The sequence below is a fragment of the Bactrocera neohumeralis genome, unplaced genomic scaffold (assembly GCF_024586455.1).
Source record: "Bactrocera neohumeralis isolate Rockhampton unplaced genomic scaffold, APGP_CSIRO_Bneo_wtdbg2-racon-allhic-juicebox.fasta_v2 cluster11, whole genome shotgun sequence".
Taxonomy (NCBI): Eukaryota; Metazoa; Arthropoda; class Insecta; order Diptera; family Tephritidae; genus Bactrocera; species Bactrocera neohumeralis.
This window is the reverse complement of record NW_026089624.1, coordinates 22373186-22392906: the sequence shown is the minus strand read 5'-3', so window position 1 is coordinate 22392906 and position 19721 is coordinate 22373186. Positions and strand designations below refer to the sequence as shown.

The following is a 19721-nucleotide window of genomic DNA, read 5'->3' as shown; positions in this document are numbered from 1 at the left end:
TATTTTTGGTTTACTTTTCGGTTTTATCGGCGGTTGGCAAAAAGCATAGCTTGACGAGCGGCCTGGTTAGTGTTCCCGTTTGGGTGCGGAGATCGACTACACGAATATGACCGTCGGAGCCGTAGTAGAGCTTCTCTATGCGGCCAAGCCGCCATTCGGTGGGGGGAAAACAATCGTCATTGATTAAGACACAATCTCCAAGCTTAGGCGCATTTTCTGTGGTTTTCCATCGGTACCTTCTGTGGAGGTCCTTAAATAATCATTTTTGCATCGGCGGCTGAAGACATGATGGAGAATTTTAATTCTTTCCCAACGATTTAATAAGGAAAACGACTCCACGCCTGGTTCAGGTGTGGCCAGAACGGGCGCTCCTTTAAGAAAATGCCCTGTTGTGAGGGCAGTAAAGTCTGAAGGATCTTGCGAGAGTGCAGCGAGAGGCCGTGAATTAAGAACGGCTTCAATTCTAATAAGGAGGGTCGTGAATTCTTCGTAATTAAATTTGTGGTTGCCGGCTATCTTTTTAAAATGAGATTTGAAGCATTTTACGGCAGATTCCCATAAGCCACCCATATGTGGAGTGCTTGGGGGGATAAACTGCCAACTGATACCTTGGGGAGCGTACTTTTGTACGATGTCAGGTGATACTTGTTTAAAGAAATCGACAAACTGTTTCTCTGTGGCTCGTTGAGCTTCAATGAATATTTTGAGATTATCGCTCATGATTTTGGATGGAAAGCCACGTCTTCCGACGAAGCGAGCAAATGCCGCGAGAAAAGCCTCCTTTGTCAGATTGGTACTTATCTCAAGGTGTACTGCTTTTGTCGTAAAACAGACAAAGACAGCCACATAGCCTTTCATCAGGGTGGGAGACCTTAGCATGGACGCCTTTATTTGAAAAGTTGTAATATGTTGCATGAGGCGATGTTCGGCGTGTAACATGAGTATGTGAATATAATTGATGAATAAGGTGGCAAATGAGGTTTTCTCCGGTATTATTATGGGATGGCGTTCGTTGTACGTAAGGCTGGAATTAGCAAGCCGGCCGTTTGCATGAAGTAGACCTTTCGTGTCTATAAATGGGTTCAGTACTAAGAGTGAGCTCTTTTTGTCAATTGGCTTCGATTCTCTTAGTAACCCCAGGTCGCGGCTGAAGTAGCCGACTTACGACTTTCTGGAGCAAGTATGTTGCGCATGGGGGATTGTGGCCAAGAACCGAGAGATTTTGTTAACCATCAGGGGCCATTCCACCAGAGGGTGGAGGTGGCGAGATGCAAAGGTTTGCATCCTCTTGTACCTAGATCAGCAGGATTGTCAGCACTGGTTACGTGACGACAAGTGGCTGATCCTACTAGGTCAAGTATTTCAGATGTTCGGTTAGAAATATAAGTTTTCCACGCATGTGGTGGTTTTTCTAACCAGGCTAGAACTATCTCGGAATCGGACCATACATATAATCTGGATTTCGCCATATTTAAGTGGATCTGCACCATTGAAGCTAGCTTTGCCAGTAGCAGAGCGCCACAGAGTTCGAGTCGTGGTAGACTTATCGTTTTTAGAGGTGCGACTTTTGCTTTTGTTTCACTTGTTCGTCCCAGTCGGTTCCGTCTAGCCATAATTCTTGGATCAAGATTTTCGCTTGTATCATAATTGGCGAAAGCCATCCTGCGGGGTCAAAAAGTTTTGCCACCGAGGAGAGAATTTGGCGTTTTGTAATGGCGGATAATGCGGATATGGACTCAGTCGTGTATGAAAACTGGTCCGATATCGCATTCCATTTTATGCCTAGTGTTTTCGTTGTACTCTTTTTTTCAAATATAAGGAACTTAGTATCCAACAAATTATCTTTTGGAATATTTTTTAAAATATTTTGGTGATTAGCTGTTATCTTTTTTAATGGAAACCCTGCGGTGTTGAGGGCATTTATGACCTGTGATAAGGTCTCGTATGCTTTTGGAATACTGTGGCTTCCAGGCAGGATATCGTCTACATACGTTTGCGTTTTTAAGACTTGTGTTGCCAGTGGAAATTCTGGCTTTGTGTCTTCTGCCAGTTCGTGTAGTGTACGAATGGCTAGATATGGGGCACAGTTTACGCCAAAGGTAACTGTTTTCAATTTAAAGTCGCGTAGTGGACTATTGGCAGATTTTCGGAAAATAATCCGCTGAAAATCTTGATCATCTTTATGTACCATTATTTGTCGATACATTTTTTCGACATCCTCATTGAAAACGTATTTGTATATACGCCAATTTAATATGAGGAGCATAATAGAATATCATTTAGGGAATTCCCCGAGCTAGTGGTTCTTGAGGCATTGAAGACAACTCTGACTTTTGTTGTTTTCTTGTCAGGCTTTACTACTGCATGATGTGGCAAGTAGGAAGAGTAATATTTGCCTCTTATGATTTTTTCACATGGGCCTACTTCCTCCATGTGGTCTAAATGGAGGTATTCTTCTAAGACACCATCATAATCTTGTTTGAGCTCACCTTTTCTAAGTAGGTTTTTTTCCATACTTAGAAACTGCTGTATTGCAGAGGTGCGAGAGTGACCTAAGGCGATTGTGTTGGGAAATTGTTGTTTTAGTGGTAGTCGTTCGACATACCGACCATTATCTGATCGAGTAGTTGTGGCTTTGTAAAACTCTTCACAATACTGATCTTCAGGTGTTGTAATTGAAATGGGAGGGGAGTTCTTCTAACTCCCAAAATTTTCTCAATTGTGAATTGAGGTACTCGTTTGAGATTTCCTCAACTTGAGTTGTCATTGCTGTGACTGGTTCCGCAACTAGTCCACTTAGGACCCATCCAAAAATGGTATTTTGCGCCAGTAGTGTTTTCGAAATTTTTTCAACACCTTCTAATATGATTTGCGGTATTAGGTCGCTGCCTATTATGATGTCTATTTGAGCTGGCGTGTTGCAGTTGGGATCTGCTAGAGACAGATGTGAAATCTTATCCCAGTGCTTGCTATTTATTTGATAGCTTGGAAACATGTTTGTTAGTTGCGGTAAGACAATAGCATTTGCTTGAATGCGCTTATCCGCTTGGGAGGAAATTAGGGTAATGGGGCAGACTTTATTTGAGTTTTGTACCACTCGTCCGCCCATTCCCGTAATTTCATAGTTGGCATGTTTTGTTGGCAGTTTTAGCCTATTTTGCGCCCTAGACGCTATGAATGATCGTTGCGATCCTTGGTCTATTAGGGCTCTTAGTTTGAACAGTTCTTCTCGATGTTCGATGGAGACAACTGCTGTGGGTAGTAGTACTCTACTATGATTTTCGCTGTGTAGCGTTTGAGTTTTTAATGCCTTTGAGCAGCATGGTGTATGTTGGGAAGTTTCAGGAGTTTTTGTTTCGGGGGTTGCTGTTGCAACTAAACCCGTGGTTTTTTTTGAGAAAGCTCTACTTTGAGATGTGTTGGGAAAGTTATTGAGATGTAACATGGAATGATGCCTTTTGTGGCAATATACGCAATTAAATTTGCTTTCGCAAGTACTAAGATTATGTGAGTGGGACAAGCAGTTTGTGCAGAGTCTTTTTGACCTGACAAAGTTGTTTCTTTCATTGACATTAAATTTTTTAAATTTCTCGCAAGCTTTTTACTTATGTCCTCCAGTACATAGTTCGCATGACGTGAATTTATTTTGTTCAGATTTGAACGATTGTGTTTTGAAAAAGCTTCTGTTTAGATGATTGTTGCTTCCGGCTTGGGGTCTATTGAAGCTTCGATTTAGGTCTTGCTGAACGTTTTTAGTTCTGACTACTTTTTTGTCTACCCTTTCCGCAATTTCGTATTGGGTGGTTAAGAAATCTTTCATCTGCTGCCACGTTGAGCATTTTCTTCTTGATGAGAGCGATTGCTCCCACAAAAGTAACGACTTTTCTGGTAATGCGGCGGTACATATGTTTACCAGAATAGGATCCCAATTGTGTGTGGGAATATTTTGTGTCGATAGCACCGACAAACAATTTGAAACAGTGGATTCTAGTTTGATGAATTCTTCACTGGTTTCTCTTTGAATTTTAGGCAAGTCCATAAGTATCGTTACTTGCTTGTCAACTAATATTCTCTCATTTTCATATCTTTGTCTTAAATCTTCCCAAGCTAAATTAAAATTATCGTCAATCAATGCGAACTGCTTGACTATTACGCCTGCTTGACCTTTAGTTTTGTATCGTAGGTGATACAATTTTTGCGCTTGTGATAATTTTGAATGGTTTATGTACACGGCTGTAAACATGTCCCGGAAGAACGGCCATTGTTCATAACCTCCATGAAATATTTCCGTATCACACGCTGGCACTTTGAGATGAATGCGTGAACTTTCCTCCTGGGCCTGCAATTGTGGTAACTCTACTTTACTGTGGGGAGTAGGTGAAATTGACTAAATAAGTTTTAATTGATCCGATATCATTGCCTTTGTGTCTTCATAGCGGTCTAAGCAATTTTCGTATTTGGCGTAAGCCGAAGATTTGAAATTTTCAGGTAGATCTGAATCATCAGTTTCTACTATTGCGTCGTATGCAGCTTGGAGGCGTGTCCAAAAATTGTCAATAGATTTATTTTTTATTTCTAGTACCGATTCAGAGTTGTCCTGAATCGGTGAAGATGCAAATCGAGTGCAGTATTTAATCAAGCTGTCACTCTCAGAAATGAATTTAATATAAGAAATGTCTTTCCCCCGTTTTTGCTTTGTAGCACCTTGCTTCGAGCGTGTAGCTTCTGCAGGTGTACACGGACTTTTGTCATCAGTAATCATTTTTGGAATTCTTAAGAATTCTGCTTTAGATTCTTTTGAATCAGTGCTCATTCAGAAAATTTTAATTAATAAAATATATATATATATATATATATACATACATATTTTATTATAATAGAGATATTACCGAAAACTCTTTTCAATAAATAAGAGTTGTTGTTTCCGAACAATTGAATTAGTAAAATATAGTATACTAACTGACCCCGTAGCCGTTGTCCTGCGTGAAATTATGTGTTTTAAAATGAAAAAAAATTGAAATTATATTGCGTCGAAAATGATTTATTTTAGATTTTTATACATTTTTTTTATGTAGCGCAGCTTAATAAACATAATTTTTTGATTTTTGTTCTGGTGCGTAAATATACAGAGAAGATGGGTTTCCAACTCGTCAAAACACCACATATATCTGGCCATGTGAAAAACATAGCATTTCTCGATTTCCTTGTGTCCTGTTGATTGTCAACGCAAAGGCAATTTTCCCTGGAAATTGAATACGTTTTAACTGAATTGGCTGGCCCTTGTATTCGATAACTGCGTCATAATCAGTCGGGTTCCATTACACAGTTTCGGCGCATGAAGATTGTGAAACATAATAACTGCAGATCCAACTTTGAGACGCAAATGATGCTGGCGCATATCAAGCCTCTCCAAAGAATTTTTCTGGATAATTTTCGGTTTCGTCTTCCTTGTCAAGACGATCGATCGATTTATATGAGCGCAACCTCCCGGAATTTTACTTTGAATCTTCCAGTTTAAGTCATTAACATCGGTATTTTTGGCAGCTAAAATTGCGCGTGCACTCAAGCAACTGCAGTTACGATAATTTGGCCAATGTTTGGATAAACATGATGAGTTTATCTTCCGTTGAAGTGAATTGAAAAAGAGAGGTGAAATTGATATCACATCACTGTAAGTATCAACCGAAATTTGCCCATTTCCAATTTTTAGCGAATACAATGTAAAATGTCATCGGCATTGTCATTTTTTCGTAACCCATAATTAACGATGATCTTCGTGAAAAGTATGCGAACTTCAGTGGCATGCGAAGTAACTATCGCATTGTCCTTCGACTGTTTCCAGTGATTATCATGTTCCAGCAAATGCAACTGCTGGCATGCTTCTCAAAAAGTTGCACACACTGTACCATTCACAATACGCAATGACTTAAATGAAGTTGAACCGCGAGACGCACAACAGTCGGAAAACTTTCATGAATTGCAAAAGTAAATTTCCTACAAAGCGATACTACGATTGATACTGCTGATCTCATATCGTTCAAGGCCAATAACCGCCATGTTGCTTTCTTTGGTGACGTACTTGCACACGTATTTGATCGATTTCACCAATCTGCAATATTCAACATTGACATGAGTTTTGAATGTGAATTAGACAAAAGTGGCGAATATGGTACGATTCATGTGTTGTCAACTTCGATGAGTTGTTAACGTCGATATTCACGCCTCTAAATGCTAAATGTTCTGCCATTGTCGTCTGGTGAGCGACGCCGATGCAGTGAATATCCATAATTTCCCATTTCCGTTTCCGAAAGAAAAGCACATGAGTAGTGTTTCGTGCATTTATTGTCAGACATACAAACGCAAGGTCCTTGAACCGTATTGGTTTTCACCACTTCGTATAATTCTGGATCTATCTCTGAATCAGGAATTTCCGCTGAAATGATTTCATCAATTTGATCTGGTGTAATCACCATCCGCATCCAAAGAAGAATGTGTGCGTGCGGCAAACCTCTTTTTTGCTACTCAACAGAATACATTCAGCATCTAACAGCACCATATATAGTATACCATAGGTTGCTTCAAGATAAAGACCATCAAACCTCGCAGCTATTGTTTAAAAAGTCATGCTGTGATATCGTTACGATCGCTAGCTGATTGACCGCGATCCATAATTCCGCAAGTATGTAATCGCATTTTGGGAGTACTTCTTGCCTTGGGCTGCCATACGTTGATGGCAAAAAGAACGCCGACCAATATTAGCGCGACCTATGCTTGCTCTTGTTTGCCAAGAAACAAGAAAATGCTCGGTAATCGCCAAATTGGACTTTCAATATGTGTATGTATGTATGTACAAAGGTATGTAGTATGCGAAGTATTTAATTTGTTTCCCAAATATTGTTCTTATTTACCGCACTGTTCATTTATTTTTCTTCTCTGTGTTGTATAATTGTATCCTATGTCTATAGGTATACAGGCATTGAAAGATATACGGCAATATATAAATATAATTCGCGTTAACGTATTCGCGTTTATGTATTCGCGATTAGAAATATGCGAAAGCGAGAATGTCAAAAAATATATAATATATGTATATATAAATTTGCTTTTTGCAATGTATTGCGTTTGCAGATATGTATATACATATGTATGATTGTATTGCTCTTTTTATGCTTTATTCTTCTTTCTTCCTTTGCTAACTTTTTTGGAAGCAATCCCTCTCACAGTTAATAAGCCGAAGCGGTATTGCCAGAATGTTTAGAAAGTAAATACTTGAAAATTTTTTTCTTGTGAAATGTGTGTATTTGTATACACGAATGTAAGTTTTCAAGGCAAAGAATAATAATTTAATTGATTATATATATGTATATATGTATATTGGGGATACATATATATATATTATTAACCATATTGTATTGCGTTTATATCGGTACTTGAAGTTACCGCCGAGCTTTCAGTAACCGTTTTTATTAAACGGATTTACTAGCTATATTATCATTATATATGTATATATGTATGCTATTTTCGCGCCCGATTTTGGTTTTTTTTAAATTTCGGGCACGTTTTTGTTTTTTTTCGTAAGTTTTAATTGTTGTTGTGGTTTTGGAGTTATTGATTTTTGTGTTAAATTTCACTATTTTCCTTTTTCTTCTTTCTCTTGTTTTTGTACTTGTGTGCACTTCACTGCACTTTAGATTCACCGCACTCTTAATTTAACTTGTTTTTTTTTGTCACTTCGCTTCAAAGCTTTGCAAAAATTATTATTTTCGCCCTATGCGATTATGTTTGTGTTGTATATTTTTAGATTTGCGCTTATTATTCACTGATTTTTAAGTCACTTATAATTTTTTTCTTATAGAATATTTGCACATTTTGCCTTTGCTTTGTTGACGAGTGCGCTTTAATCTTTTGCACTGCACTGTTTGAACCAATGTGCCTTTCTATAGGCTCGAAGGACCATGTGTAAAACTTTTGTGCACTCACCTTTTGGGGTTTTGAATCACAAAATAAAGTCGCGGAAAGAAATGAAACCTAGTTTATCCGTGAGGGTGAGTATCGGTAGACCCCAAACAGCCGTTTATTTTCAATCAAAACCAAACGATGTACACTGGTTATACCTATTGAAAATAATGGAGATTAATATTAAATAAACGGTATTAATAAATTGCATTGGCGGATTAGAAGCGGGACGCGCAGAAATAATGTTGAACCGATCGCTGATGAGGTCGCAAACCAGGAATCAGGAATAAGGGGATGTTAAACTTATTCCAGTGTGAGAGCGCCTCAAAATTAGCGTTTTTTATAACATTTTCCATTATGGCCAGATCGAACAAAATAACAATTTTTGGGCATTTTAACCCAATACCCAACATTTAGTACGAATAAAAATTACTAAATAGTGGTTATTTATTATATGGAGAAACTATTTAAATCTTTTTAAAGAATATTATAACAACTGACTTTTGTCCTTTCAATACCCAATAATAGGATTTAAGGTTGTTAGCTCTCAATCATTAAAAGTTTTTAATAATTTTCAATTGAAAATAATACTATGATGTTTCAAATTACAAAACATTTCATCAAATACCTTTAAATTTGACAAATTTATTTAATGTTCATTGTTTTGCATTTTTGATAAGAGGTCTTGAACGATGCAACAAATCCCTCCGTATTTATATTTTTTGGTAAGATTTCAATCTGGCCATCGCTCGTTTCCAATTGCTAAACGTCAAAACCTCCTGAACTCGATCAACTGTCAAAGTTTAGGTGGTTTTGACGTTTAGCAATTGCTCTCTCACTTCCAGTGAGAGAGGAGTTAAACATCTCTTTATCTCTGCCAGGAATAATGGGTCTCACTTCCAGTGAGAGAACAATTGCTAAACGTCAAAATCACCTAAACTTTGACAGTTGACTGGATTGGGGATGTTTTGACGTTTAGCAATTGGAAACGAGCGACGGCCAGATTGAAATCTTACCAAAACAATATGTAAACGGAGGAATTTGTTGCCGCTGTTCAAGATCGCTAATAAAAATTTAAAACATTGAAAATCAAAGAAAATGCGAAATTTAAATATATTTCATGAAACGTTTTGTAATTTGATGCATAATAGAATTAATTTTCAATTACAAATGATTAACAACATTTGATAATTGAGAACTAACAGGCTTAATTCACCTTATTAAGTATTGAAAGATCAAAAGTCAGTTGTTTTAATATACCATAAAATCATAAAAAAGGATTTAAGTAGTTTCGTCATATATTAAAAGTCCAATATATAATATTTTGCAATCGTAATAAATGTTGGGTGTTTTAATTTAAAATGCCCAAAAATTCTTATTTTGTTCGATCTGGCCATAATGGAAAATGTTATAAAAAAACGCTTATTTTGAGGCGCTCTCACACTGGAATAAGATGGACATCCCATTATCCCTGTCGCAAACTAACTGAGACGAGTCGATCTGTTTATCGGTCCTTCCTGGTTCCCCTTGGTGCTGAATCGGATGGTGTGATGGGTGTTGGTGTACATGTGTGCGGATGAGTGTAGATGTCGGTGTGTAGTGCTCTCACGAGTAGTGTCGAATGTGGGTTGCAAGTGTACTGTGGTGAAAGTTGCGTGTTAGGGATGTAAGTTTGAGTCGATGTGGTGTGGTAATGGGGTGTGCGTGTTGAGGTCGGGGGGAGGATACTCATTTGTACAGACAAACTATATAATTTAATGCTTTTCGTTTATAAAAAATTGTATTCATTAATGGATTTTTCCTAATGACATCTATAAATTTGAATATGTTAGTTACTACGTTTTGTAGGAATTTGAAACTATTTTTGTGGTTTATATTCATAAAAATTGTTTGTTTTTCGGTTAAAATCATAACAATCTTGGATTTCTTTATCTCTGGAATAATTAAATTATCATTGTTTAACTTTGGTTGGATGTTATAATTATTTGTTGTTGGTGTTGGTTGGTATGAAATTTACTTTATTCGACACAAATATCTGTAAACGTTCAGGATCTAGCTGTAACCGATTCAATACTATTGTGGAGTCAGTTCATTGCATAAAATACATCGGGACATTCGTATTTGATTTAAATCCTGTGACGGCTTTTCATCCCAATCAGTTTTTGATTTCTACATCTCTTGTAATAAAATTTTTGAAGTAACTGTGACCGGATTCACAGAGACACAGAGAAAGAAAATACAGTCCACAAAATGTCAAGTGCAATGGTAAACAACAAAATTGTAATATCGAACTTGCTCATAAAAATGTGAAAATCATTGCCTATATAATAAAACTCACAAACTGGTATATGTACATATATATAAAACTAATATAAATATACAAACATACATACTCCAAATACTAATGCACACAAGCAGCAATTGATAACAGAGTATCTATGATGTGTACGTATGTGTAAAGTGCGTTAACATTCCGCAATTTTGTTCGCAGCTTTGGCCATACACCATACGAACTTTTGGCCGAACATTAGTTCTCTTTCAGACAGCGATGAATACCAGAGATAAAGAGATGTTTAACTCCTCTCTCACTGGAAGTGAGAGAGCAATTGCTAAACGTCAAAACCACCTAAACTTTGACAGTTGATCGAGTTCAGGAGGTTTTGACGTTTAGCAATTGGAAACGAGCGATGGCCAGATTGAAATTTTATCAAATAAATATGTAAACGGAGGGATTAGTTGCATCGTTCAAGACCACTTATAAAAAGGAAAATTAAATAAATTTGTAAAATTTAAAGATATTTGATGAAACGTTTTGTAATTTGAAGCATCATAGTTTTATTTTTAATGGAAAATGATTAAAAACGTTTAATGATTGAGAGCTAACAAGCTTAAATCCAATTATTGGGACAAAAGTCAGTTGTTATAATATTCTTTAAAAAGATTTAAATAGTTTCTCCATATAATAAATAACCGCTATATAGTAATTTTTATTCATACTAAATGTTGGGTGTTTGAATTTAAATGCCCAAAAATTTTAATTTTGTTCAATCTGGCCATAATGGAAAATGTTATAAAAAACGCTAATTTTGAGGCGCTCTCACACTGGAATAAGTTTAACAACCCTTTATTCCTGATGAATACGGACAACAATTGTGCTGCAGCAATATTGCTCGCTGTGGCAATTAAGCGTAGAAAAAAGAGAGAAGATCGCAAAAAAAGAATTTGGTGCAAAGAATGGTTTAAATGGTTGGACAAAGTGAGCTTATTAAAGAACTGGAATTCACGTCACAAAATGATTTTAAAAATTTCGTTCGTATGAGCAAGGCAACATTTGACCAACTTTTACAAAAAATTTTGCCACTCATAACGAAGCGGGATACAATAATGAGAGAAGCGATTCCCCCTCATCACCGCCTTGCTTTAACTTTGCGCTTTCTAGCTAGTGGCACTAGCTTTGAAGACTTAAAATTTTTGACAGCAATTGCGCCCCAAACGATTGGGAAAATAGTTACAGAGACTTTTGATGCCATAATACATAAGTCAATTGAAAGATTTTATTAAGTTAATTATTTATTGATTAAATTATTTGTTTTCGACTAAACAAGAAAAGTTTCATGTGTACATATGTGTGTCTGAAAATTAATGGTTTTTTGAAGTAAAAATAAAAATAAATTATTCGTCCGTTTCAAACGATGCAAAGAAATTTTGTCAGTTTTCTACCGAGCTTAAATTAATGGATGATGTATCTTCAACGATTCGTACGTTTTGTGTGACTTGAGGTGACATTCTACTCCTGTTTATGGACGAGCCGCTACTTAAAGGAGTCTGAACTCTTATTGTATAATTCTGCATGTGTTGGAGCACCGCGTAGTTAAGTTGCGTAGACGTGCGCATTGTGTATAGCGGAATGACATTTTGTGTTAATATTTGACTTGGGTTAAAAACATTTTGGATTTGAATCGCTTGTCCAAATTCCAATGCTCCCAAGCAACCTTGAAATAAAACATCTGATATGATTTTTCGCGCAATCGTTTTCTGGGAGGCCTCCATTTCACTATATTGCGAAGCCCACGATTGAGCCAAGGAGCCACCTTCTGTGAGTTCGCGGCTATTGGCAAGTCTCTCGCATGCAATTTTAATAAGTTTATCTTCTTCAGAAACTTTTCTTTTGCTTGGTCGAACAGTGAATTCCTAAAAAGAAAGATTTATAAGTTTTTCATTCCTTTTCAGCTTCCACAAACAGAAAAAGATTGGAAGGTGGAAGCGAAAAATGTTGATGCACGCTGGAACTTCCCAAATTGTATGAGCGCAATTGATGGAAAACACGTCAATATAACAAAGCCACCTGGATCTGGATCTTTTTATTATAATTAAAAAAAAAAAAAAATTTCCATCATATTGATGGCAGTGGTTAATGCTAATTACGATTTTTTGATGGTGGATGTTGGCACAAATGGAAGAGGGTCTGATGCCGGCCTTTTTAGCGAAACAAAATTTTTTTCATCTCTAAAAAATAAAACATTGAAAATTCCTGGCCCTCAGCCGCTTTCAAACTGCGGAGAAAAACTACCATTTGTATTCGTAGCTGACGATGCTTTTCCCCTGTTAGAAAATATCATGAAGCCATTTAGCCACAACACACTCAAGGAAGAACAAATAATTTTTAACTACAGGCTTTCTCGGGCGAGAAGAATTGTTGAAAACTGTTTTGGCATTTTAGCATCAAGATTTAGAATTCTCCTACAAACTATTAATTTATCACCAGAAAAAAACAAAGAAAATTGTTTTAACCTGTTGCTACTTGCATAACTTTTTACGGAGGCAAAATGAGGAGACGTATTTTGAAGGTGGATTCGATGTTGAAGAAACAGATCCCGGAGCGATAGAATATGCCGATTGGCATAATGACCATGGACTTACAACTCTTCAAGCTTCAAGTGCAAAGAATGCATCCAATTTAGCAAAAACTACTCGATAAAAATACTGTAATTATTTTAATACAGTGGGAGCAGTTCAGTGGCAGAACAATATATTAAATATAAGAAAGTGAATCATTTACGGAATAAAAACAAAATGAGTGTTTGTGTTCACAAAAAAAAAGAAACAATAAAATTTTGACTTTTTTTCTTACCTCAAATGTGTTTGTATTTTCATCCTGCATTGTGGTAACACCTGCTAAAGGTTCTTCTTGATCTTTCAAAAAGCATAGCAAATCATAGCACCAAAGAGTAGGAACATATTCATCCTCAGCACCAGCACCAGACTTCAAACTATCCCTCTTTTTTAATACGCTTTTATTAGCTTCACTTGTATGTATGTATGTAACTTTTTTAAGTGATACTGAAACATAGAATATTTGAGCGACACTGTGGGAAGGCGTATGTATGTGTGTATGTATGTGACTTTTTTAAGTGGTACTGAAACGTAGAAGTTTAAGCAGCTCACCAAAAATATGCAACATCTATATAAAACTAGTTTTGGCGACATTTGAGTAGCATATGTACATACTGAAATATACATACATATGTATATCCTTAAAGAAAGTATACTTTATATAGATATACTTATGTATATAAGTATAACCGCGCACCAGAAGAAATAATATCAAATAATGCAAAACATGTGACTTTTAGGTAATAAAAAAATTAATACTTATAATAAAACTTTTGTAGTAAAAAAAAAAATCAGATACTAGTTTTCAAAATGCCTCCGAGAAGCAACTGCAGTAGAAAACTCCTTTTTTAACTTTGGCTGTCACGTCGATTTGAGCTTTTTAAAAATTGTCACCGAATCTATTGGCGGAGAATACGATTTAAGTTATATTCGTTTATATTTCACAATATTGGTAAATCTCATAGAAGAAAAAATAGATTCTTTCAATATAAAATAAGAATTCATAAAAATTTTAAATACACAAAGAAATATTCTACCTATCCCTTACTTGAACCCCTCTACCTGAAAAAAATGGAGCTTACCTACTTTCCGGGTCGACAACTTGAATTATAAGTGCTAGTCAAGAACAATAGAAATGGATTAACCAAAGTTTGTACCCTTACTTATTTGGTTCCCGCGGGACATCATATATAAAATAATAAATATCAGGAATATATTAGGTATACAATCAAACGAAAAAAAAACAGTGGTCGTGTACGGTTGTGACAATTTAAAATTATAAGCGAAATATATTTACATAGATTTTCAAAAAGTCTGTGCGTCGTATAGTATATTTGATTAAAATCTTTTCATTATAAACCAATAAATTAATTTAAAAAATTATAAACCAATAAATTAAAAAAAAAAAATGGAAAGAGCGTCAGAACACTTAAGCGAATTAGAGAAAATAAAGGAGAAAAGAAGGCTCTATATGAGAAGTTATATAGCTAAGCAATCGAAGGAAGGCAGAGAGACTCGCTTAAAGCAAATGCGTCAGCATGCAGCAGAAAGCTGAGCCTCAGAACCAGAGGAAGTCAGAAAGGATCGTTTGCAGCAAATGCGTTAGCATGCAGCGGAAAGCCGAGCCTCAGAACCAAAGCAAGCCAGAGAGGCTCGTTTGCAGCAAATGCGTCAGCATGCAGCGGAAAGCCGAGCCTCAGAACCAGAGCAAGGCAGAGAGGCTCGGAAAGCCGAGCCTCAGAATAAAACAAGCCAGAGAGGCTCGTTTGATGCAAATGCAGAAACAAAATGAAGAGGTCCGAAGGTTACGTAAAGCCAGTATAACGAGCTTTAGGCAGGCAATTAACTCGTTTTGCGATGCGATATGTGAAGTTTGTACTAAACGATGCTATAAACATCAAATTTTTAAATGGATTTTACGAGTAGGTGCTATAGCAAACACATATTTGCCTAATGAATTAAAGCAAAAAAAATGTTTGGTTGTTTGCAATCGTTGCAAGACCCATTTGAATTCAATGAAAAATATTCCACCATCTAAATCTTATTGCAACAATCTAGATCCAGGCTTTATTCCAGACGTGATTTCGGAATTATCTCAAGCTGATCAAAGGCTGATTTCACGTATTATTCCATTTGTTTAAATTATAAAATTAATAAAATTAATTTTCGAAGTTACTGAAAAACTTCCGAACATGTTACCAAGAACCACTAATAATGCTGGAATAGTTGTCATTACAGTTTTCAGTATCTAGGCAAAAGGTATATGATGCACTACATTGGTTGGTCGCTAACAATCCCCTTTATAAAGACGTCACTATCGATCAAAACGTTATAATGAATGAAGAGGATATTATGGAGAAAAAGCTCCTGAATTTAACAATAACACTAGTGCTTACACAAGAAAATGTGATTTTTCGAGAATTGTGCGTGCTTCATGGCACCAAGGAAACGAGCTCATATTCACATCAGGATTTGCAGGTGTACAATGCTGTGCGATGGCATTGTCTAACATCCTAAGAGACAGTATTCTTGCACCACAACAGTGGTTTATAAACACCCTCAACCTGAATATGATAACGGGTGACCAAATCTACAGCAATATAAGATTTCAAACGGAGCGAAATTTAATGGCCTATCGTATTGAAGACGATGGATACCTACTGGTGCGAAATTTCCACGCAATAAAAGATGTTTTAGTCGCATTCGGCAAACGGTTTCAGATCACTTTTGCCGATGAACCAAGCATATATGGAAGCTTGAGCGACAAGAATAATGAAACAAACTTCGGACGCACTCTTCGTCAAGGGTTGGAAGATCTTTTCATGAAACATAGCGCCGGCATAATAATAACAGATGAACAATCATTCGGAGTGATGTACTATGATAACAAATATTACTTCACTAACTCACATTCTTGTGGTCAAAAGGGATCTAGAGCAAAGGATAACAATGGAAAAGCCTGAATTATCGAATGCGACATTTAGACGAGTTTGTGAGGATTTGTAAACGTACAACAGGCAGCAAAAATGTGCAGTATACTCTTGATTACGTTGATGTTGTATATGAAACAGATGAGCCTGATGAGATAGAAATACAGCAGAGTATTGAGATAGTAACGGCTGCGTCTGAAATGATTACTTCTCAACATGAACTACCTAATCATTTAATTCCACTGCAGACATCTTTGATGGCGCCGATTGATGTAATGCAACCCAATGTGGAAGATGAACTACAGGTTTCACGAAACCTTAACGAAATTAACCGCAAAACGAAAGACAACATTGTTAATATCGGACATGAACTGAAAGCAGAAGAATTTGCCTGGTACTTCTTGTTTCCTTACGGAAAAAACCGGTTCAAAGAACAAAGGCCTGTAAATATTACAGCGTTAGACTACTTTCAGTTTAGAATTTTGGGAAGTGACACAAGATTTCAACGTAACGACTATCTATTTTATGCCTTATCCTTCTTTGAATATTATAGAATCAAAAGCACTATATCTGCATGCGGCAAAAAAATTGTTAATCAAGAAGGAGCAATAGAAGATGTCCATATTTATGTAAAAAATTTAAGAGGTTCGGCAGCTTATTGGAGATCAGCTCTGAATGAACTATTAGCTCAAATCAGATGTTTAGGACCTCCAACATACTTTGTAACATTTAGCTCAAATGATCTCAACTGGCTAGACCAACGAAAGGCTTTGTTAATAGCCGATGGTAGGGCTGATGTTGATCCCAGTACTCTCGATATTTATGAGACCCAAAGACTTATCGAGAAGTATCCAGTAATTTTGAGTCGACATTTCATGGTAAGAGTAAATGCTCTAATGAAATTTATAAAAAATAATGATTATGTGTTTGGCGGAAAAGTGAAGGATCATTGGTGGCGCATTGAAATCCAGAATCGGGGCAGTCCTCACCTTCATATGGTGATTTGGATCGAAAATCATCCCGAGTTTGACTCAGAAGAAGGGAAACTTCTTCTGGATCGTAATTGTTGCTGTAGAATCCCTTCAGAAGAAGAAGACCCAGAGCTTCATGAATTAGTTAAAAAATGTCAAATTCATCGGCATACACAAACTTGTTCAAAAAATAATACTTCTATAAGATGCCAATTCAATTTTCCACTCCAAGAATGTGACGAGACACGAATTGTGTCACATTCTTCAGATGATTTTCTTCGTAACGGAGGTAGAATTTGTTTACAAAGCGTCGAAAGGAAGATGCTTGGGTAAATAATTACCACCCAGAGTTGCTAAGACTGTGGGCAGGCAACATGGATATTCAGCCATGCGGATCAAACGAAGCGATAGCGTACTATATAGCAAAGTACCTATCGAAAGCAGAACCTGCAGGTATAGATTCTGGAATTGCGCAGGCAATACAGCAAATTCAACGCGAAGAAACTGATCTTTCACGCAAACTGTTCAGCATATGTATGAAGACTCTTCATGGACGACAAGTATCAGCTGCAGAATGTGCATTTAGACTTTGTCATATCCCATTACGGGACAGTTCTCAAAGCTGCATTTTTCTGAACACAAGAAAGGCAGAACAGCGTTACAGAGTATTGCAATTCGACAGAAACGGATTACGCTATTAGATAAGAGCAAAATGGTTGTGAGAAAGGTTCCCGCAGTTGTTAGGGTGCCATATTTTATAGCAACATCGGATCCCGACAACTTTTTCCATAGCTTACTTCTTCAATATATGCCTTATCGTTTGGAAACTGAATTACTTGAAGGTTTCGATAATGCAAAAGAGGCGTTTTTACATCGAGAGAATCGTTTGAAGGAAATGAGCAGGTATATGCGCCAATTTCGAGACCAACAGCTTGAAAATGCATTCAATCAGATACATGCATTTGAAATTTTAGAACAGCCAGAGATTATAAATCCTGAAGTTATAGAAGAAGAATTACCGGACACAGAAATGAGCAATGATCAATTTCAAAGAGCACAGCACGCTATGAATATTGATCAAAAACAATTGTTTACTGTCATTACAGAGAGTATTAAAAATCAACTTAATGGTGATATTAGACGAGAGAAAATTTTCGTCACAGGTGGAGCAGGCACCGGAAAAACTTTTCTCTTTAATGTATTGAAAAACCAAGTTAACCTATGTTATGGAAAATTGGTCGTGAAAGTTGGTGCTCTTACTGGAGTTGCAGCACGGTTGGTCGGAGGTTCTACACTACACAGCCTGTTGAAACTACCAGTACAAAAAGATGCCGTCATCATTAACATGCCACATCTTACAGGAAATTATTTAAGAGGGATGCGCCAGTTATGGCAAAACGTTGAGTTTCTGTTCATAGACGAAATTTCTATGGTGCCTCATGAAATGCTTTGCATGATCGACTCTCGTTTGCGCCAACTAAAGAGACAGGACGCTTGTTGTGGAGGTATAAATGTCTTACTCTTTGGTGATTTAATACAGTTACCACCTGTCCGAGGACATCAAGTATTTCAACAGCCAGAACATATGAAACCCGCTACAAATTTGTGGCGACAATTCCGCCTGGTTGAACTCCAACAAAACATGCGTCGACAAGAAGATACGAAATTTATAGATGTGCTTAATGCTTTAAGAGTTGGAAAGTTGACGTCGAAGCATCTTGAAGTTCTTCTTGAAAAAGTGTCAACAGATACCACTGAAGAATTCTCAATTGAGAAAGCTTTAAGGATTTACCCTACTAACGACCAATTTGTTTTACATAATGAAAAAGTTCTGAAGAGCTTTCAAGATAAAGGGACTGTTATTTATACGATTAAAGCACAAGACCAACTCATTGACGCTACACGAAATTTAGGTAATAAGGACTTAAATACTGTAATACCGAATGGCATCAATAAAACAGGAGGTCCTCCTAATGTATTAAAAATATTCGTTGGAACAAAAGTGATGTTAAGGTCGAATATTGACGTGTCAAAAGGTTTAGTGAATGATAATATGGGGTTTGTTACAGAAATTATCTGGACAAATTTTCGCAGGGGCCAAGTATGTGCAGAAGACATCCCGTCAGTACGTATTAATTTCGGCTCAGATGGTGAACACGTAATTAAGCCAATATCGATACAATTTCCAGCAAAATACAGCTATGGAATCGCTGAGAGACGAATGTTGCCAATAATACTGAGTTGGGCGTCGCCCGTTCATAAGATGCAAGGTTGTACAGTAGATCATGCAGTTATTTATCTAGGTTCTCGACTGTTTGCTGCTGGACAAGCTTATGTAGCACTTAGTCGTTGTAGATCTTTGGACGGAATTCGAAGTGAAGAAGTAGACTGTTCAAAGTTGACAGGTAAAACCCCTGTAACAGTTAAGCTGTAGAAGAAATGATTCGATTAAGAAATAATAATTCGTAAAGTCGTCAATGGAACTTGGTCGCAAATAAGATAATATAACAATTAGTCAATGAAAAGTTACGAGTAGATATTAAATGCTGTCTAATTATCGATTTACTTAACCAATACTACATGTCATAGTTCATATTTTAACAAATTTGGGGTTTCTCACATCAAACTAAAAAATTAAAAATAAATATAGTTTAAAAAAACTAAAGACACACTTTTAAAGCATATCAAACTAAAAAGTGAAAAATAATTCTTTGTATAAACTAACAATAATAATGAAGGAAAAATTCCTGTATTATTGTGAGAAAAGCGTGGGGTGGTATGTCACAACATATTTTTCATATATCGAGCATTCCACGCTTTTCTCACAATAATACAGGAATTTTTCCTTCATTATTATTGTTAGTTTATACAAAGAATTATTTTTCACTTTTTAGTTTGATATGCTTTAAAAGCGTGTTTTTTAGTTTTTTTAAACTATATTTATTTTGATTCACGCCGGTATTGCGCTCGC

The 19721-nt window shown here is 36.5% G+C and overlaps 1 pseudogene; it reads right to left on the bottom strand.

Annotated features, from left to right (window-relative positions):
• Window positions 1-11579: 11579 nt before the first annotated feature.
• Window positions 11580-13353, bottom strand: LOC126766201 (uncharacterized; annotated as a pseudogene).
• Window positions 13354-19721: the final 6368 nt, after the last annotated feature.